We start from the raw sequence: 23,616 nt of genomic DNA, 5'->3' as shown, positions 1-23,616 counted from the left end.
CCCCGGTGGTTGTTCAACATAGACTTCTTCTTTAATAAAGTCATTTAAGAAGGCAGATTTAACATCCATTTGATAGAGCTTGAAACCTCTATGTGCAGCAAAAGCTAGCATCAAACGAATGGACTCTAATCGGGCCACGGGAGCATAAGTCTCATCATAATCGAGACCTTCGACTTGACTATAGCCCTTGGCTACAAGTCTTGCCTTGTTTCTTACAACTTCTCCCTTTTGATTTAACTTATTTTTGAAGACCCATTTAGTTCCAATAATAGTGGTCTTCTTAGGTCTAGGAACTAAGTCCCACACTTGCTCCTTTCAAATTGACCTAACTCATCTTGCATAGCTATGATCCAATCAGGATCACGCAATGCCTCATCAACTAATTTTGGTTCAATCTCTGAAATCAATGCGACTTCATTAGACTCATTTCTAAAGAATGACCTAGTCCTAACCCCTTGTTGGATGTCTCCCACAATTTGGTCTTGGGGATGACTAGTGGCTATCCTAGATTGTCTTGGTGTCGGTGGTACCTCATGAATGGTCTCACTAGGCACAGGCAAGGACTCAATATCAGGCAAAGGATCAGATTGAGTTCTTTGTTGCCTTTGCTCATCATCATCAGAGTCAACTTCGACTTTTTCTATGTTTCGATCATTCAAACTTAACCTTCTAAGTTCAAATTGAATTTCTCCTACATCCCTTGATTGATCATTTAAGTTAGGGATTTCTTCAAAAGCTACATCAGAGGACTCTTCAATCAATTTAGTCCTATTGTTGTAGACTCGATAGGCTTTACTGGTGAGCGAGTACCCGACCAGTATCCCTTCATCAGCCTTGGCCGAAAATTTTCCAAGATGGTCCTTGGTGTTCAAAATAAACACCTTACAACCAAACACCCTAAGATGTTTAATTGTAGGTGGTTTTCCAAACCAAAGTTCATGGGGAGTCTTTCCTAAAAACCTATGTATCAGGATTCGGTTTTGCACATAGCAAGCTGTATTTACAGCTTCAGCCCATAAGTAACTCGGTAGTGAGTACTCATTGAGCATACTTCGTGCAGCCTCTCCACAACCCTATTTTGCTGTGGGGTCCTTGGAGTAGAGAACTCATGCCTATATCCATTTTCTTGACAGAATTCTAAAAACCTATGATTTTGAAATTCCCCACCATGATCACTTCTAATGGTTTTAATTGTTGTTGATTTTTCATTTTCAGTTCTTCTACAAAAGGAAATAAAAATATCTATGGTTTGATCCTTAGTTTTCAAAAAGAAGGTTCATGTATACCTAGTAAAGTCATCAATAATCATTAAACAGTATCTACTTCCATTTAATGAAATAACACTACTGCAATCAAACAAATCCATATGTAATAAGTCTAAGGCAGTAGTTGTACTTACAGCGCTTTTACCTTTATGAGGCGCTTTAGTTTGCTTACCCTTCTGACATGCATCACACAATTTGGTCTTTTGGTACATGATGCTTGGTAAGCCTCGCACTAACCCTTTGTTGACCAGCTTCCGGATATTCTTCATGTTCACATGAGCCAACCTCCTATGCCAAAGCCACGATTCTTCTTCTTTTGACATGAAACACTTAGCAAGAGCATTAGTATCACTTTTAAAAGAAACTTGATAAATGTTATCTTCCCTTGTGCCTACTAGTACCGTGTCAAGTGTGTCAATGTTTTTGACTAGACATTGACTCGAATGAAACTCAATTGTGTAACCCGTATCACACAATTGACTGACACTTAGGAGATTAAAAGTCATCCCCTTGACTAGAAGGACATTCTTGATTTGGAGATATTCGGATATATGAATGTCTCCAACCCCTATAACCTTAAGGCTACCATTATTACCAAAGGACACATTACCTCTATTTTTGTTTTGAATGGTAGAAAATAGTGACTTGTCCCCGGTCATGTGCTTGGAGCATCCACTATCAACAAACCAAGTTGATAAACGCTCCCCCTTTACCAATGCCTACAAGACACGAAAGATAGATGTTTTAGGTACCCAAATCTTGGGACCTAATGCATCTACAATGAAAGACTTAGGCACCCATGCCTTTGTTACCTTCTTCCTAGTCTCATGAACCCTAGAAACATGCGATCTATGAAATTGGGTTCTTGACACTAAAGAAATAAAGCTAGACTCCTTAGGTTGGTATCCTAATCCAGCCTTGTTGTAGACCGTCCTTTGGGCATTTAGAATCATGTCTAGGGTCTTAGAGCTAGTTGAGAATTTTTCAAGCATTTTCTTGAGTTTCTCAACCTCACCCTTCAAGGCCTTGTTCTCATCCTCAAGGACCTCTAGATGTAGGTCATCAACCTCATCTTCCCTAAGGGCCCTCAAGTTTTCTACTTCTTCTTTTAATGATTTATTTTCTGTTTTTGATTTTTTAAGCAAGGTAGACAAATGTGTAATAGTCTTATAGCATTTTTCTAAGTGAGAAGAGGTTACCTCTTCATCATCCGAAGATGATGAAGCCGCGGCTGAAGTGCTTGAGTCATCACTCTCGGACTCGGACTCGGACTCCTCCCTTGCCATGAGTGCCAATTGCCGAGTACTCTTCTCCTTCTTCTCTTCCTCCTCCGATGAGCTTGAGGAAGATTCATCCCAAGTGGCCTTGAGAGCTTTCTTCTTCTTGGCTCTTTCCTCCTTCTTGAGTTTTGGACACTCACTCCGGTAGTGGCCTTTCTTGCTACACTCATAACATTAGTCTTATCGATATTTTGATCATTAGGTTTACCTTTTCCTTTGTATCTTCGGCTTCTTCTCATAATTCTCCTCACGAAGTTGGCCATCTCGCTTGATGATGATCCGCCTTCATCATCAGACTCGGAGGAGGATGTAGATGAAGAAATCTCTTTCTCCTTCTTCTTTTCCCTCTTTCTTCTTCCATCCTTGTTCTTTGGTCCTGCAACTAAGGCAATACCTTTCTCTCTTTGACCTTTGTTAGCAAGTTCATGAAGTTCCATTTCACAAAAGAATTCATCTAATTTAATAATGGAAAGATCCTTGGAAACCTTGTAGGCATCTACCATAGATGACCACAAGGCATTCCTTGGAAAGGCTTTAAGAGCGTACCTTACTAGATCGCGATTCTCCACGCGTTCATCTACGGAATGTAGACCATTGATGATTTCCTTGAACCTCGCATGTAGTTCACTTACCGTTTCGTTTTCCTTCATGGTGAGATTTTGTAGTTGATTCAAGAATAGGTCCCTCTTGGCTATCCGAGAATCTCGAGTTCCTTCTTGGAGCTCGATAAGCTTTTTCCATAAATCTTTTGCACTCGAGAATGGACCTACCTTGACGAGTTGGTCCTAGGCAATCCCACATTGTAAGGTGACTACCGCCTTGGCATCGGCTTGCCCTTTACGAGTTTGTTCGGTAGACCACCTTGATGAATCGAGTTCCTTACCTTCTTCGTCCTTCGGTGGTGTGAATCCTTCCTTGACCGAGAACCACATGGAGATATCAGTCTTGAGGTAATACTCCATGCGGCTCTTCCAATACTGAAAATCTGCTCCGTCGAAATAGGGAGGAGATTGGTGCTAAATCCTTCCTTCATAGCCATCTTCTTTTGCTTTTTAGGGTGTTAATCCGAATGAAAGAGCGCCTTGCTCTGATACCACTTGTTGGGATCTTAGATGGCTAGAGGGGGGGTGAATAGCCTCTTAAAAACTTAAACACAAATTTCTACAAAGAAACTTGTTAGCACAGCGGAATTAGGAAACTAAAACAAAGAGGAAACAAGCACACTAACACGGATTTACGAGGTTCGTGGATAACTTGCCCCTACTCCTCGGCGTGTCCGTAAGGTGGACGACCCCTTGATCTTCGGTAGATCGCACCCCGGATAAATTCCAGCTAAAGATCCTCCTTCTCGGTGGAGTAACCTCTCCACAAAGTCTCAAGAAATATATATGTTAAAGCACAAGACTTAAAGAGCTCGGTGGCAAAGAAGAATGAACTAACGCTTACAACCACGCGAGGATCAGTGGAAACAGAGAACTCACAGATAGCAGTTCTCACCCGAGAGCTCAAGAACTTAGCACACCTCAACGATCAACAGAACGTTTTGTTTTCTTTTTTCACTTTCTTGCTTTCTTGTTTTCTTGTTGTTCTTTCCTCTCGCTTTTTACTGCTTCTTAAGCCCCTGTTCTCTGCTGTCACGGATCGTGGTCAAACTGCACAGAATCATCGCTGCAGCCAATCCCTCTTCCTCCTTACCTGGTTCTCTGAACTCACACCAATGAAATCACAGTCTTCACTGGTGTCTTCTGGGCTCAAACCAATCACCAGGAGTCAAGCGGATCGCAGCCAGATCACACCAGTAGCAGTTGATGCTTCAAATGCACCATGCGCCGCGAATCACAGCAGAAAGGCCATTTGTCATAATCCTCTTATGGACTTAATTTGAAATTAGGCTTGAAATGATACCTGTGATCCTGCAAACTCAAAAGCTAACAGCACAGAGTGTTATATCACATGAATCAGGCAGATCAAATGCGGGAGGAATTGCGAAACAATGAACAACTGATTGTGTGGTCACGAACCGATCGACATGGACCGATCGACAACAACCGATCGGTCGAGAGTCGGTCCGACGACGTGGCGACCGCATCGATTGATGTGGATCGTCCATAGACCGATCCAACGCCCTTTCTTCGCGATTTTCTCCGACGGCCTGCTGCATCGACGACACTCAAGCATCGAGTGCTTCCCGATCGGCCTACGCATCGATCGATTACACTGCTCGAGTAGCTCGACGGTCAATGCACCGATCGTAAAATTTAGTCTCACTAGATCGGTCCAGCGGACCGATCGCTATCCAGTATCACCGATCGGTCTGTTGACCGATCCAACGCCTATGTGATACTAGGATTGGTCCGAGAACGAGCTACCGAGCCCTCTCTGACCTAATCCGGTCCAGAGAACGAGCTCCCGAGCCCTCTCTGACCTAGTCCGGAGAATGAGCTGCCGAGCCCTCTCCGACTTCGTCTGGTCCAGAGAACGAGCTACCGAGCCCTCTCTGATCTGGTCCGGAGAACGAGCTACCGAGCCCTCTCCGACCTAGTCCGGAGAACGAGCTACCAAGCCCTCTCCGACTTCGCGTGCCAAGTTTCCAACTTGGACTTTTCCCTTCCACATGATCAACCTTGATCAGTAATCAATCCGAGTTCAATTAACATCTGATACAAACTTAAATCAGTGTCAACATCAAAACAACAGCCAGGTCAGACTGTATCAACATTTATAATGTGTTATATTTACGTTTTTTTTTATTTTGTACATATAACGTGACCTAACAATGAATACATTTGGACAAAATTACACGGATAACATGACACAACAATAACAACATTGGGGCAAGTTGAGCAGGTGATGTAACCTGCCATTGAATATAATTTTTTGTGTGCAGATGACATGACCTAACAATGAATACATTTGGACAAAATTACACAGATGACGTGAAACAATAATGATGACATCAGGGCACGTTAGGCAGGTGACGTGACATGGTACCGAACACTTTTTTTTATTTAGATGACGTGACCTAACAATGAACACATTTCGACAAAATTGCACAGATTACATGAAACAACAATGACAACATCGAGGCAAGTTAGGCAGGTGGCATGACCTGACACTGAACACACATTTTTGTGTGTGTAGATGACGTGATATAACAATGAATACATTTGAACAAAGTTACACAAATGACGTGACACAATAATGGCAAGCTGGGCAGGTGGCATGACCTAGCATTGAACACACATTTTTGTGCGTAGATGACATTACCTAACAATGAACATATTTGGACAAAATTGCACTCACAACAATGACGACATCGGGGCAAGTTGGACAGATGACGTTGTAAGATCTAGCAATTAAATAATAAGTATTATCGGAGAAATAAACCTTACTAGATTTTCTAGAAATTTTTAGAAATTTTTTGGAATTTAAACAGAGTCCGTATGACCTGTTTAAGAGAATAAAGCTATTCGGCTTACAGAAAGCCTGTTTGTTGGGAGTTGACTGAAGAACAATTTAGGATTTAATTAACTTAAACCTAAGTATAAAATATTGGTAAACGTTGTTTCCTTCTCTTCACCTGAACCCACTTCCCCCTCTCGTGATTCTCCATCCCCGACACATCGTCGTCACTACCTTTGGCGTCTCTGGCCACCGTCGATCACCGGCATCACCGTCTATGCTAGCCATCATCAATGCAACCTCCGTAGCCACCATCATCGTCTTCTCTCCACATGTTGTCGCCGCACCAGCCGCTTGTCTCGTAGCCGCTGACCAGTCGTCGACACAGTTACATAGCTGCCCTTCCCCGATGTAGGAGTAGCCGATATCGCCAACCGCAGCAAAGGTCAACGTCGCAACTAACCAGGGTCAGCCAACCATCCCTTTATTCCTGATCCGTACCCTAGTTTTTTATTCATTGTCCCTGCACTTACGTGCAACATCTCCAATCATCAGACTTCCCTTTTCTAGCCAACCATTACCGATGGCCTATGCTCTCTCTCCCGATTCCCTCCTCGCTGAGAAGCTTGACACCGGCCGTGATTTGGCATCAAGAAGCTAACTGGCTTCACCTAGTTCACTCTTTCGGCTATTATTTGGCCCAAGATCCAAGATCCAGTGTTGGACATCACCTCCTGTTTCTGTTGGGTTTTTCGGGCCGCGAAAACCGCTTTTCGCGTCGCGGAAACCCCGAATCGCCCAAGCCACGGATCTCGTGCAAGGTAAAACCGAACGAAAATACGAGTACGAGTTTGAAAACTTTAATCTACAGTAGATCTACATAAGGATAAACCATTTATACCTTTGATGCGATGCCCTTCGCGTTCCCGCTCGTCCAAATGATGCCGGATCTCAAGACCGTCAAGCGCCGGTCCTCTAGAAGTATCCACACGGACACACTAGATGGAGATGACCAAAACCAAGGTGTGCTAGCACCTATGTGGTTCGGCCAAGGGAGGAGAGGGAGAGGTAGAGCTTGAGAGGGAGAAGGAGGAAGAGGCACACAAGTGAATGAAAAATGAATTTCATCACCCAAAACAAAGTGGCCGGCCACATTTCAAAATTCACATTAATTGCATTAATTGCAATTAATGTGAAACCATAAAATCACATTAATTGCATTAATTGCAATTAATATGAAACCATTAAGAGAGTGGCTTTGTCACTTTCATGAGGTGGCACCCATGATGATGTGGAACATCATTATTGGTCCACCTAATGCCAACTCACCAATGAGGTGGCAAAAGGTCAAGTCAAAATTGACCTTTGGTCTTCCTTCTCTTGTCAAGTCAAACTTGACACAATCTCTACCATGGTGGATCTAATCCAACCATTTGATTCGAGCCAACTTAATATAATGAATCTAATTCATTAAATTAAATTGATTCAATGAGTCATAATCTAAATTAGACTCATTTAACACATGAATCAACTTGAGTCGAACTCAAGTTAGCCCAATTAGGATTACTCTTAATCCAATTTGATTCATCAAATGAATCTAATCCTCTTGGTTCATCATATGAACCTAATCTCCACCTAATTGTCCTAAGTGTGTGACCCTATAGGTTCTTGTAACGTTGGCAATGCCCTAAACCCATTTAGGAGCATAAGTAATGAGCGGTATCTAGCAACACATCATTACTACCCAAGTTACAAGAATGTCGAGATCGCACATCACCTTGTGACTACCAATTGTGACTACTCACAAAATAATGACAAGTGTCCTTCTATCCTAGACATCTAGATTGATCAATATGAGGCATAGACCGTGTCATCCTCTAATCAATCTAAATCTTGAACTCCAAGTAGACTCACTCGATCAAATGAGCTCAACATCTAATGTTGACTCATTTGGCATGGCCATGCACTTAGTGGTCTCACTCTATCAAGAATACCGATGTCGCTCCCGTCATATGGGAGGATAGATCCCATCTACATCACTCACATCCCTCTACATAATTCGTTATATACCCAGAATCGCCTTTATAGTCCACCCGTTACGGGTGACGTTTGACGAAACCAAAGTACATAACTCCTTATGTAGGGATCCATGGTGACTTCAGGTCTAAGGACTAATAGTCATACTAATAGCCACATAAGAAAGTATATGACACTCATATAACGATCCATGATACTTTCTCATGGCGGGTCATTCAAGATACATTCTCTAATGCATACCCATGTGTCACTGATATCTCTATATCCACGACTTGTGAGATCAAGTCATCGAGTGACCTACATGCTAGTCTTATTGTATTAACATTGTCCCCGAATGCTAATACTGACTAGGAATGATTTAGAGTAGTGTTCCTATATCATCTCACTATCGATTCACCTAATCGATTGATATAGGTATGAACCTTCTACTCAAGGACGCTATTATACTTAGTCTATTGGCACTAATATAAATAAGTATAATAACCAAACAAATGCCTTTATTAATATATACAAGAATATGATATACATGAGTCCATACAATCATCAAATGATTAGCTCTAGGCTCTAACTAACAATCTCCCACTAGCACTAGTGCCAATCAAGATAGGCTCTAAGGCCTAAAGACCTAGTGTGACCATCATGCTTCCTCCGTACCAAAGCCTTGGTCAAGGGATCTACGATGTTAGCCTCTATATCTAGAAATCTTCACATCTCCTCTATCGATAATCTCTCGAATGAGATGGAACGCCGTAGCTGTGAACACTGCCAGCTCATAGCACTACCATTCAAGCAAAACACGAACCTCGATCGCGATTTTTAATCATCCTGGTCCGAAGCTAGCATCACCGTAACTCTTTACGCCTAGCTCATCATCGCCTCCATATATCAAGAAATATTCTTTAGTCCTTCTTAAGTACTTAAGAATATTCTTGACCGCTATCCAGTGACCTGGATCTGATGGTATCTGCCCGTCATGCTCAAAGCATACGAGACATCGGTCGAGTACATAGCATGGCGTACGATCGATCCTATAGCCGAGGCATAAGGGATCCGATCCATGCGGCTCTCTCTCTAGAAGAGGGACCTTGAGTCTCGAAGACTCACGCTATGTGATCCCTTCTTGGAGTTCTCGCATGGTAAACCAAGGAGTACCTTGTCAATGTATGTACTCGACTTAGGCCTAGCAATCTCTTAGATCTATCTCTATAGATCATATCCCTAGAATGGGATGTCTCACTAAGTCCTTCATTGAGAAGCAACTCCCAGCCAGTCTTGACATGAAGCATAGGGATGTTCTTCCCAATGAGTAGTATGTCATCCACATACAATATGTGGAAGACAACTATGTCCCTACAACCTTCTTGTAGACACAAGTCTCATCTTCGCTCTTGATGAAACCAAACTGCTTGATCGCATCATCGATCGAAGATTCCAGCCCGAGAATGGCCTCTAGCCATTTCTAAGAATCTCGTCCTGACAGGTGGTAGGCTCATCCTCTATGAGCATAACGTCATCCTGGTCCGACAAGAGAAATGAGTATCTCTCAGCCTGACGACAGACCATCGAAGAGGTAGGTCTACTTGAACGGTTGTTGTCCTCAACTCCTTGTGGAACAACATCATCCACAACACTTTGTGGTTCCAATTTCCATTCAGTATTATTGTTCGCATCTTGAACTTCTTCAAGATCGAACGCTCCCCACTAGTCTTTCTAGAAACAAAACCCTTTCTAGAAATACCCCATTGTGCTGACTGGGAATGTAGAAGTAATATCCCTTAGTTTCCTTGGGATATCCAATGAAAGCACTTGTCGGATTGGGTCCTAATTTGTCTGAGACTTGACGTCAACGTAAGCCTCACAACCCCAAATCCTCATGAAAGACACCGGCATCTCTCCCACCATATCCTATATGGTGTCTTTATCACGGCCTTTGATGGAACTCGGTTGAGTAAGAGCTGCCGTGTCTAGAGCATATCCTCATAGATATGTCAATCTGCGTGACTCATCATAGATTGTACCATATCTAATAAGGTACGATTCCTCCTTTCGGATACACCATTCCACCGTGGTGTTCCAGAGGAGTGAGTTGAGATAAAATCCCACACTCGCCTAAGTAGTCACGAAACTCATGGCTTAAGTATTCACCACCTCGATCCGATCAAGTACCTTAATACTCTTGCCAAGCTGGTTTCAGACTTCATTCTTGAATTCTTTGAACTTTTCAAAGGATTCTGCACTTATGTGTCATCAAGTACACATAACCGTATCTCCTGAAATCATCAGTGAATGTGATGAAGTACCTATAACCGCCTATAAACAATATTGAAAGGGCCACATACATCACTATGTATGAGTCCTAACAAATCAGTTGCTCTCTCGCTATGCCCACTAAAGGGCGTCTTGGTCATCTTGCCTCGTAGGCATGACTCGCATATCTCATATGATTCAAAATCAAATGAGTCCAGCAAACCATCCTTATGGAGCTGGGATAAGCGCTTGTCATTTATATGACCTAAGCGACAGTGCCAGAGGTATGTATGGTTCATGTCATTTGACTTGAACCTCTTGGTACTAATGTTATAGATAGGGCTCTCAAGGTCTAGAATATAGAGTCTGTTTATTAGTGGTGCACTACAATAGAACATATCTTTCAAATAAACAAAACAACATTTGTCTTTTATTATAAAAGAGTATCCTTTCTTGTCTAAACAAGAAACTGAAACTATGTTCTTAGTAAGAGCAGGCACATAACAACAATCATCTAAATCTAGTACAAGCCCAGAGGCGGAGATAATAAGTTCCTACAGAATAGCAAGAACCCGTGCTCCATTGCCTACTCGTAGGTCCACCTCGCCTTTGCCAATGCTCTGCTATTTCTGCACATCAAGACAAATGTGAGAAGCACATCCAGATCTAATACCCATGATGTAGAAATAGATAGATTGACTTCTATAACATATATACAGTGGAAGAAGTCTCGCTTTTCTTTAGATCCTCCAAGTATACCTTGCAGTTCCTCTTCCAGTGCCTTGCGACCGCAGGAAGCAGGTAGCATCCTTGGCGACCCTCCTTTAGGCTTCAAAGGGCCTTGCCTTTGCCCTTGGTTTGGGACTTTCCCTTACCTTTGGGCTTGCCCTTGCCCTTGTGCTTCTGGACCATCAGAATGGGCTTAACCTTCTTAAGGGTAATCTCAGCAGTTCGTAACATACTAAGTAGCTCGGGCAGTGGCTTGTCAATCTCGCTCATGTTATAGTTGAGAACGAATTGACTATAGCTATCCGGCAAGGACTGCAAGATCAAGTCAGTGGCCAGCTCTTAGTCTATGTACCCAATCATCTTGAGTACATAAGGACCTACAGGAGACCCGTCGACATCTTGCACTGAAACAGGCCTTCGAGATCTCAAATCTCTCATGCCTCGCTTGTCCCCGATATAGTTGGCGAAGATGCTCAACCATATCAAAAGCGCCCATCAACTCATGTTGCTTCAAGCTCCGAGTTCATGGTCGCGAGCATTAGACAGACACATCTAATGCCGTCTTGATGCTTCTTGTAAGCATCTTTGTCGGCTCGTGGGGCATTGACAGGAGGAGCCTCGGAATGGGCTGCCAGAACGTACGGCTTACGCTCCTCGGTGAGAACTATTCTCAAGTTCTTATACCAGTCAATTCGCTCCATTGAGCTTGTCCTTCTCAAGGATGATCGCAGGGAGAAGGAATTCGTGTTTGACGTCATGGTTATCTACAACAGAAAATTTGCAGAAATAAATATCATATTCTTTAAAACATTTAATTAGGCCTTTAATTAAATGATGCTCCCACTGAATTCTATAATTCTTGTGGGACAAGATCCACATCATACTAACCCTTGAGTTAGCTTTGGCTAATACGCCCAAGGCTTAGTATGATCGGTAGGTAACGATTACCAATTACATCTCTATGCAACTCTTGTTTATAGAATCAATATCCGCATTTATATTAAAACTCGAGTTAGCTTTGGCTAATACGCCCGAGAGTTAATATAGATGTGATTTTGACCTATCTTTTCCAACCGTTGGAATAATGCCTATAGTTGACTCGGTCCAACCGAGTAACTAGGAATACTCAATCTAATTGAGTTTGTATTCACCCATGCGTTGATAGGCGGGACCAAGATTGTCCCTCCGTACCCTACCAAGATAGTATGTGTTGCTCTGCTTTGGCAAATTCAACAACATCATGCGATCGAGGTAGTGGTAGGTATCACGGCACGGTTAGGCATTTAGAGTTGGTTCGATCTAGATCTGATCTAATCGAGAAGGATGCATCTTGTGCACGACTTAGATCTAATCTAATCGCAAGGGTGCATCATGTGCACGACTTAGATCTAATCTAATCGTTAAGGCACTAATTAATTAATTAACTATTAAACATGCATCAGATACATAATAATTAATTAATTAATCTATTTGTGATTTAGTCATGGCCCTACTACGATCTTCTCAAGCCAATGAGAAGATCGAATGGTCAACCTAGGGTCAACAGCTTCTCCAAGCTCCTCCCTTTGACCACCTTGTGTTGCTCGTGCCCGCCTCGGTACTCCATCTCGTGTGGACCCTCCACCGCTCCAATTTGTACATTACAATTTGAAACTCGAGTTACATTCGAGTCTAAATATAATTTACAACCAGAATATAAGAGAGAGGCACGACTCGCAGGTCGCGAAAATAAAATAAAATTACAAGCACACACATCACAAAGCGGCACGCAGGCCGTATTATGAATTACAACACATTTTCCAATCAAATTGGGCTTTGGGCCATGACTATCACAAATTAATATATAATTCAAAATTATATATTTTTCATAATTTTCTATAATTTTAAAATTAATTTTTACAATTTTACGAATAAAATTTCCCGTTTAGCGGTTTCGGGCGCAATCGCGGAACGGATCCCCTTGCGGGGCCCAGGGGCATCGCCCCTACCCGCGATCTAACCATCGCGAGGGTTCCTTTGCGATCCAACAGCGCCTAAACCCGCTGTCCCAAAACGATTTGGGTCGAGACATTGCCGTTTCGGAAAAAATCTTCCCGGCGGGTTCGCTTTTAGCGATTTCGAGTGCAATCGCGGAGCAAATCCCCTTGCGGGGTTAGGGGCAGTACCCCTACCCACGATCTAACCATCGTGAGTTGCTCCTTTGCGATCTAATGGCACCCAAGCTCGCTGTCCCAAAAGGATTTGGGGCAAAACGAAGCCGGTTTTGAAAGATCTTTCCGGTAGCCGAAGCCTACAAGTGCCGAGACACTTGTGCTTCGCTTCTACGGAAAAATTACCCATAAAATCATAAAAAACTAATTTTTACAGAAAATCACAGAAGGTTTTATTTTTCATAAAAATAAAAACAAACTCGTACAAGCCTTGCACGTGGCTCTGATACCACTGTTGGGTTTTTTCGGGCCGCTCGCGTCGCGGAAACCCCGAATCGCCCAAGCCACGGATCTCGTGCAAGGTAAAACCGAACGAAAATACGAGTACGAGTTTGAAAACTTTAATCTACAGTAGATCTACATAAGGATAAACCATTTATACCTTTGATGCGATGCCCTTCGCGTTCCCGCTCGTCCAAATGATGCCGGATCTCAAGACCGTCAAGCGCCGGTCCTCTAGAAGTATCCACACGGACACACTAGATGGAGATGACCAAAACCAAGGTGTGCTAGCACCTATGTGGTTCGGCCAAGGGAGGAGAGGGAGAGGGAGAAGGAGGAAGAGGCACACAAGTGAATGAAAAATGAATTTCATCACCCAAAACAAAGTGGCCGGCCACATTTCAAAATTCACATTAATTGCAATTAATGTGAAACCATAAAATCACATTAATTGCATTAATTGCAATTAATATGAAACCATTAAGAGAGTGGCTTTGTCACTTTCATGAGGTGACACCCATGATGATGTGGAACATCATTATTGGTCCACCTAATGCCAACTCACCAATGAGGTGGCAAAAGGTCAAGTCAAAATTGACCTTTGGTCTTCCTTCTCTTGTCAAGTCAAACTTGACACAATCTCTACCATGGTGGATCTAATCCAACCATTTGATTCGAGCCAACTTAATATAATGAATCTAATTCATTAAATTAAATTGATTCAATGAGTCATAATCTAAATTAGACTCATTTAACACATGAATCAACTTGAGTCGAACTCAAGTTAGCCCAATTAGGATTACTCTTAATCCAATTTGATTCATCAAATGAATCTAATCCTCTTGGTTCATCATATGAACCTAATCTCCACCTAATTGTCCTAAGTGTGTGACCCTATAGGTTCTTGTAACGTTGGCAATGCCCTAAACCCATTTAGGAGCATAAGTAATGAGCGGTATCTAGCAACACATCATTACTACCCAAGTTACAAGAATGTCGAGATCTGACATCACCTTGTGACTACCAATTGTGACTACTCACAAAATAATGACAAGTGTCCTTCTATCCTAGACATCTAGATTGATCAATATGAGGCATAGACCGTGTCATCCTCTAATCAATCTAAATCTTGAACTCCAAGTAGACTCACTCGATCAAATGAGCTCAACATCTAATGTTGACTCATTTGGGCATGGTCATGCACTTAGTGGTCTCACTCTATCAAGAATACCGATGTCGCTCCCGTCATATGGGAGGGATAGATCTCATCTACATCACTCACATCCCTCTACATAATTCGTTATATACCCAGTAATCGCCTTTATAGTCCACCCAGTTACGGGTGACGTTTGACGAAACCAAAGTACATAACTCCTTATGTAGGGATCCATGGTGACTTCAGGTCTAAGGACTAATAGTCATACTAATAGCCACATGAGAAAGTATATGACACTCATATAACGATCCATGATACTTTCTCATGGCGGGTCATTCAGTATACATTCTCTAATGCATACCCATGTGTCAGCTTGATATCTCTATATCCATGACTTGTGAGATCAAGTCATCGAGCTGACCTACATGCTAGTCTTATTGTATTAACATTGTCCCTGAATGCTAATACTCGACTAGGAATGATTTAGAGTAGTGTTCCCTATATCATCTCACTATCGATTCAGCTAATCGATTGATATAGGTATGAACCTTCTACTCAAGGACGCTATTATACTTAGTCTATTTGGCACTAATATAAATAAGTATAATAACCAAACAAATGCCTTTATTAATATATACAAGAATATGATATACATGAGTCCATACAATCATCAAATGATTGGCTCTAGGGCTCTAACTAACAGTTTCGACATGAAGTTGCTGGGGCATCTCCAAGCATCATTGATTTGGCCGGACCTAGAGATCAATTGGGAGGTAAAATCTTTTGTGTGAGAAGTTGTTTGATTAGTGTTTTGATTGATGCTCAGAGGTGAATATGTTGATTGTGTTATAGGATGTTTGATTTGGAGATTTGCAACTCCACCTTGCTCCGGCCACTGTTCTTGACAGTAAGCATCTCCGGCTGTGAGCCAATAGTGGAGCCTTCAGATTTGGATAAGTTGCGGAGGTAATTTCATATATGAACTAGATTTAATTCTGACTATAGAATAGTTAGAAGTATTTAATTTAATTGATTACGGAGTTTGATTAGTTTGTGTTAAGTTGATTAATCTATACATGGTTGATTTAGAGGAGTACATGATCGTTATTAGAATCATTCGATTGATATTGTGATTAGTGGTAATGGGTTGTATTTATACGGTTTCTTGTTGGCAGTACTGAATGGATTGTAATTAAGGATTCATGGATGAGAGTAATTGAAGCTAATCATTAATGAAGGATAATTAATGATCGATTTGAATAGGTTTTTCCTATGGGTTTGGATCTTAGGGTTTAGCTAGTTGTTTCTTATCTGATTAGCTAAACTGTACAATATATGATTTGCAGGACGTTGATTCGAGATGAGCGTCTCGATGTGGGATTGGTTTATCACGATTGATAGATAAAGGTGGGTACTTCTTATCTTAATTCTATAGTACTTTGACCTTAATGCATGAGATATATTTGGATAGTTGTTGTATTTACCTTGACTCCACTCGTATTTTTCCTGAGCTTGATACTTATCCACTCGATCTTTGAGATAATCGATTTGATGTCTATACAGTCTCTCGTTGTCATCTATGATACTTGACAAATACTAGATACCATGTTTACTTACTTTGATTGTTGTTTATTTACATACCTTATTGAGCATGCTGACTTCCTGTAGCATACTTGATTTCTGTTCGTATATATATGATGACTATTGCATCTTGTGCATCATATCATTGCATGCATGTCAATGACAAATTCTCCCTTGTGGTCGAAAGAGTCGTTGACTAGAGTCACACGCTCAACCACTCATGGGTGGTAGCTGGAGCAGATGTCACTTGTCCTGTCGTGCTCCCACTCGATCACTCATGAATAGTGATAACTGGAGATGCGAGCAGCGGCGACCCCATTGCTACGTAGCTAGTTAACTACTCAACACCTATCCACTCGGTCACTCGAGAGTAGTGGTAGCTGGAGTGAGTACAGTTGTCATCGATCCAGCCTCTCAACCATGCAAGGGTCGTGGTGTAGAGGGGGGGCAGAATGACCATCTGTGAATATGCTGTTATTATTATACTTGCAAATGTCGTTGATTGCTTATTTATACAGTTATTTTATTACATCGATGTGATATGCTTACATATGTTGAGTTATATATCTGTTGCATTTGCTTAGACATTGAATTACTTGTCAGTAGTATATATATACGTCACATGTTATCCTTGTAGTTATGAGCAGTACTGTAGCAGATCTACTCCTGCCCTTCTATTACTAGCCTAGGATCTGGTTTCAGGTATGGACATTTATTATGATATCATTGCAATATCTGTTATTTTCCCTATGAGACTGTATACATTTATATCTCCTGTTCTTTATTATGTTCATACACTATCTGTCTATTACTCGCTGAGTCCTAGCACTCACCACCCCATAAACTGGTTTTCTTTCGTCAGGTAGTAGGTAAAGGATTTATGAAGTCGCCAGGAGATCCTGTCAGCCAGTCCCATGTCACATCGAGCAACTTTTCTATTATTGCTAACGTTTGCATTATTGGCTTTGGACTTATTCGTGTATATATATCTTTTGTATGGAGTTTAGTTTTGTGGTTTCCTGTATTTGTGTTTATGTGATTTGTTATTGTTGTGTCGAGCCGGGCTGGTTCGCAGTTAGTTGTTTTGTGATTTTGCATTGGTTATTTTATGGCTTCCGCTGTGTTTTATTCCAGCAGTGTGGGCTATATATATAACTACGTGGTTGCGTTTTATATCCAGCTATGTGGGCAGTTGATGGCTTGTGAGTAACCTTGGAGAAATGTATATTGGTTTAATTTGTCACTCTTATAGGGGAGGTGCTGTCCGATTTTCGTTGGACAACCTTACCCTCGGGACGTGACAAACGTGACCTGGCACTGAACACATTTTTTTGCAGATAACATGACCTAACAATAAATACATTTGGACAAAATTGCATAGATGACATGAAACAATAATGACGACATCGAAACAAGTTGGGCAGGTGATGTGACCTGACAATTATAACATATGAGCAATGTTATGCAGCTGACGTGGCATTACACTGCACAAATCTAAATCATTGAACGATTCTCATTTTTATATCTACCGTCGAATCAAAATTTGTATAATTTTATATTTTTTCCTTATATAATGGCTAACCAGATATTTGGTATAATACATTTTAAGTCAATAATTTTTGTGAGAGTAGTTTCTTCTAATAAACTGAGTTCAATCCCCCGACAAGCTTCATACTCATTTGAAGAAGATAAACACTTATGTCATGTTTACCTTCATATTTCCCAAAATCCAATCATAGAAATCAACCAATTGAAAGATCAATTTTGGGCAAGAATTGAGAAAGAGTATCATGCATATTTGAATTTTTCGCATTGTAGCCGACCGCAAAGATCTTTGCCAAAAAGAATGCTTCTTATGCTTAGTGCAGTATCCAAAATGAAATGTTGCATACGACAAATCGAATATTTGAATCCTAGTAGAGAATCTGAACAAAATATTATAAGTTATTATGCTCATATTTATTTTAGACTATCTAAATTTTATATTCAAAGTCTATAGCATTGTCTTCATAACTGATATTCAATTATTTTCTTATAGTTAACTTGTGTTAGAATGTTGTTAGCAGAAGACTCGAAATACACAAAGGGTTTCAAATTTGACCATGTTTGGAATATTCTCAAAGACATTGGAAAATTTGGCACTAACAATATGGATACTACAACCATGAAATCGCGATGACAAAATTTTAATGCTAGTTCATTTGAACAACAATTCTCTGAGGAATAATTTCATACACCTTCATCTCTTTGTGTGTCTGCTTTTGATCTTAATATCACTGATTTAGATGTGTTACTTCTAATAATCGACCTCCTAGGTTGAAGAAAGCAAAAATGAAGAAAAAAATGATGAACAAATTGCAAAAATAATTAATATTAATGCTTAATTTGTTGCAAGTATTGTTGCTACTAAAAAAATGACAAATACTATGATTTACAAGTAAGAAACTAAAATATTATTTAAAAATTTGAACTTAATCTCTTACTCAATGATGCGTGAATATATTCGCAATGAACAAATTAGAATTATGCAAGAGAGAATGTAAGTCTAGGGATCTCATCCAATTGCACATCAAGGAGAAGGATTTGAATCATCTTTAATACAGGGAGAAGGATTACAACTTAATCAATCAAGGTGAAGATCAAAAATCTCATAATCCTGCGAATGTTTCGTCTTGATATTGATAATACTAAATACACATAATTGGACGAAACATTCGGGAGATTATGAGATTTTTGATCTTCACCATGATATTAATTGAGTTGTAATCCTTCTCCCTGTATTAGAGATGATTCAAATCCTTCTCCTTGATGTATAATTGGATGAGATCCCTAGACTTACATTCTCTCTTGCATAATTCTAATTTGTTCATTGCGAATATATTCACGCATCATTGAGTCAGAGATTAAGTTCAAATTTTTAAATAAAATTTTAGTTTCTTACTTGTAAATCATAGTATTTGTCATTTTTTTAGTAGCAACAATACTTGCAACAAGTTAAGCATTAATATTAATTACCTTTGCAATTTGTCCATCATTTTTTTCTTCATTTTTGCTTTCTTCAACCTAGGAGGTCGATTATTAGAAGTAACACATCTAAATCAGTGATATTAAGATCAAAAGCAAACACACAAGGAGATGAAGGTGTATGAAATTATTCCTCGAAGAATTGTTGTTCAAATGAACTAGCTTTAAAATTTTGTCATCGTGATTTCATGGTTGTAGTATCCATATTGTTAGTGCCAAATTTTCCAATGTCTTTGAGAATATTCCGAACATGGTCAAATTTGAAACCCTTTGTATATTTCGGGTCTTCTACTAACAACATTCTAGCACAAGTTAACTATAAGAAAATAATTGAATATCAGTTATGAAGACAATGCTATTAATGAACTTAGACTTTGAATATAAAATTTAGATAGTCTAAAATAAATATGAGCATAATAACTTATAATATCTTGTTCAGATTCTCTACTAGGATTCAAATATTCGATTTTTCGTATGCAACATTTCATTTTGGATACTGAACTGAGCATAAGAAGCATTCTTTTTGACAAAGATCTTGGCGGTCGGCTACAATGCAAAAAATTCGAATATGCATGATACTCTTTCTCAATTCTTGTCCAAAATTGATCCTTCGATTGGTTGATTTTTATGATTGGATTTTGGGAAATATGAAGGTAAACATGACATAAGTGTTTATCTTCTTCAAATGAGTATGAAGCTTGTCGGGGGATTGAACTCAGTTTATTAGAAGAAACTACTCTCACAAAAATTATTGACTTAAAATGTGTTATACCAATATCTAGTTAGCCATTATATAAGGAAAAAATGTAAAATTATACAAATTTTGATTTGACGGTAGATATAAGAATGAGAATCGTTCAATGATTTAGATTTGTGCATTATAATGTCACGTCAGCTACAAGCATTGTCCATATGTAATAATTGTCAGGTCGCATTCACCTGCCTAACTTGTCTCGATGTCGTCATTATTGTTTCATGTCAACAATGCAATTTTGTCCAAATGTATTCATTGTTAGGTCATGTTATCTGCATAAAAAAATGTATTCAGTGTCAGGTCACGTCACCTGCCTAACTTGCCCCGATGTGGTCATTGTTATGTCATATTATCTGTGCAATTTTGTTCAAATATGTTCATTGTTATGGTCGCATCATCTAAAAAAAGTTCTAGGACATGTCACCTGCCCAACTTGCATCAATGTCGCCATTGCTGTTTCAGGTAATCTGTATAATTTTGTCCAAATGTGTTCATTGTTAGGTCATGTCATCTGTACATATAAAATTGTGTGTTCAGTGTCAGGTCATGTCATCTACCCAACTTGCCCCAATGTTGTACAAAAAATAAATGAACTTAGAAGACTTGGTTTGCCAGGTTTGCAAAAAATAACAGTTGCATTTCGGATATTGGCGTATGGTGAGTACATTAAAATTGGGGATCGACTGTCATTGAAAGTGTGAAATAATTTTTCCATGCTATTATAATTTTTGGAGGGCAAGACCTATAATCTCCAAACGCTCATGATGTTGCTAGGCTACTCTAAATTGGTGAGCAACGAGGTTTTCCAGATATGTTGGGTAACCTAGATTATATGCACCGAAGATGGAAAAATTGTCTAATAGCATGGGTAGGGCAATATTCTGGTCATAGTGGAAAGCCAACAATTATTCTGGAAGTTGTACTTGATTATGATCTGTGGATCTGGCATGTGTATTTTGGGTTGCCGAATTGAACAGAGATTAATATACTTGAGTCTTCTTATCTTTTTGTTGTTGATCTTGTTGAAGGTATTACTATTCCTGGTTATGTCATTCAAGAAAAAAAGTACAATATGGGTTAGTATTCAGCTGATGGTATATACCTAAAATGTTAAACAATAGCTTGTTCAAACGATTCATGATCCATGAGGTTGAAAGAATAAATTATTTGCAATGAAGCAAGAAGCGTGTATAAAGGATGTTGAGCGAGAATTTGGCGTACTCCAATCACGCTTTGCAGTTATTGCAGGGCCATCACATTGTTGGTGTATAATGGCATCATGTATTATTATGCATAATATGATAATTAAAGATGAACGTGATTTAAATGCCCCAATTGTGGAACACTTTGAGGTGCCAACTCTAGATGTTGTGCCAACATTAAATGATAGTACTTGATTTGAAGAGTTTCTAGTTCGATACAGACAAATCAAAGACAAAGAAACTTATATTGCCCTTCGAAATGCATTAATTAAGCATTTATGGGAACAATATAGTAATTTTGAAAGTTAAAGTCCTCTAATATTGTATTTTCAATTAAATGTCAACATTTGTTTTAAATAAAAATCAGTAAAATCATTTATCCTAATTGTGTGTGATTTTATAATATTTTTAAAATATATCCATGCCTAAACAATTATGTAATAAAAAATAAAAATCATAATTTTTAATATATATTAATTGAATAGTGAATTTTAAAAAATTAACCTATCAAATAACAATGAAGTATTAATTTTAAATGCAATAATTATCATATAAAAATGTTAATAGATTAAAATGTATTTTGATAATTAAATTATAAATAAAAATAGAATATTCTAATAAATATTCCTTTTTGGCATGATATGATATGAATGAGTTGGAGTTGAAATAGTATTTGATATTGAAATTGTATCATTTTGATGTGAAAACTACACCAAATATTGTGTTTGCCGTTGGAGATGGTCTAAACACCAAAAGAAGTAGGAAATGTTCGAAATGAAGTGCTAAAAATCAATCAAAATAAATGATTTTTTTTTAAACAAGTGCTATATCAATTAACATTAACACAAAAATTCGTGTCCAGGGAGGAAGTTGGGCTACGAGCAGTGGCGAATCCAGGAGTTCAAATATGGAGGGCGATCATGAAAAACAAGGGGCGGTATCCTCCATCTCCACCGGTAGAGCCCCATAATACTAGGGGTTCCATTACCGGCAAGTGGGATGACCGCCGATGCCCCCCCCCCCCAACTGGATCCGTCCCTGGCTACGAGTTAGTGTCAAGTTTCTTGTTGTGTACGTAAACATTTAAAGCTGCAGCGTTACTACGATCCCAGGAGATTTTGCTTCTCCCCTTCCCCACCTTTTCACTAATGTAAAAAATGACGAGCCATGCAAAATCAAGCAAATACTGCCTTATCTAATAAAATCTTAATACGCAGATCTGACACTATGATGTGAGATAGATCAATCCATAACGTGCTTAACTTATAGGGATCCCGAACTCCTCTTCCATCTCTCATTACTTTCAGTTGTCCTATATAACCCAAGTAATATCGCATCAATAAATCAGCTAGAAGAAGAAAAGGAAACTCACAGAGATCGGGGAGGTAGTCCTCGAGGACGTAGCCGAAGTCCCCTTTCACGATCTCAGGTGTGGAAGCCGGTTTGGTCGCTGACATTGTTGGGGAGGGAGTTAGGAAGCTCGAAGTAGAGGATATGGCGACCGATCCGCGACTGGTTGAATCACCCGGATCGGGCTGCGCCGCGGCACCTGGAGGAGAAATGGCGGCCAAGGGGAGGATAAGGATGGTGGAGGAAGCCATCGTTGATTGGGAGGACGATTGATGAGCGTTGTTAGTCCTCCGATTGGCGCAGCGTCGTCCCAATGACGATGGCGATTTGTGGTGCGGTCTTTTAGGTGTTCTCGTGACGGAGAGATAGCCGTTGGGAAAGTGGAAGCATGGAAGAGCAGTGACAGAGACCGATGCCATTTAAAGACACGGTGGATTTTTTTAATAAAAAAATATCCTGAAAATTGGTTTGATTTTGCAACTAGATATTAAATGATTTATGAACGGGATGTTATGAATGATTCCAAGAGTAGAGTGGAATCCATAGTCAAAATGCCAATACTCTTACCCTATAATTAGTTGGCCTAAGAGTTAGTCGAATTTTTTAGAGCTTGACTCTCCACGCTTCAAAGGCAACTCCCCCAAGTATAATCAGTCAGACTTAAGATGTTTAGCTCCTCATTTTAAAATATAAAAGTTTTTAGTATACATCCGGTCAATCCTAGTGCTAGTCATACTTAAATGGCTTAGTTTCTCACTTCTCAAAGTCAAGACCCTCAACATGTGGCTGGTCGGCCCAAAGTACAGGTCAAACTTACAAGATTCTACTCCTGTACAAGTCTCACAGTATTCAGTCAGTTAGACTTAAGACTCAACTCCCTATTGCTCTACACCAAGGCAACCCTCGGCATATAGCTGGTCGACTAAAGAGTCGATCGGATCTACAGGACTCAGCTCCCACTTATTCCATACAAGTCTCCCAGCATATAGCCGATTGACCTTAGAGTCGGCCGAATTCCTTTAGGAGACAACATTGTCAGGGAATTATAACAACCTGTTAGAAAATAACAAATACTCGTCAGAGAATATTCCGCTAGCATAACATATATGGGCAATGGAACCCTTCTCTGAAGGTAGCGGTATAGCTTCCATTACTTG

At 39.9% G+C, this 23,616-nt stretch overlaps 1 pseudogene; it reads right to left on the bottom strand.

Annotated features, from left to right (window-relative positions):
- LOC121986513 overlaps positions 1 to 22,825 on the bottom strand; it is a 70,080-nt pseudogene extending 47,255 nt beyond the window's left edge.
- Positions 22,826 to 23,616: the final 791 nt, after the last annotated feature.

The sequence above is a fragment of the Zingiber officinale genome, chromosome 5B, assembly GCF_018446385.1.
Source record: "Zingiber officinale cultivar Zhangliang chromosome 5B, Zo_v1.1, whole genome shotgun sequence".
Classification (NCBI taxonomy): Eukaryota; Viridiplantae; Streptophyta; class Magnoliopsida; order Zingiberales; family Zingiberaceae; genus Zingiber; species Zingiber officinale.
The sequence above is the reverse complement of the archived record's forward strand: the minus strand, read 5'-3'. Positions and strand labels throughout refer to the sequence as shown.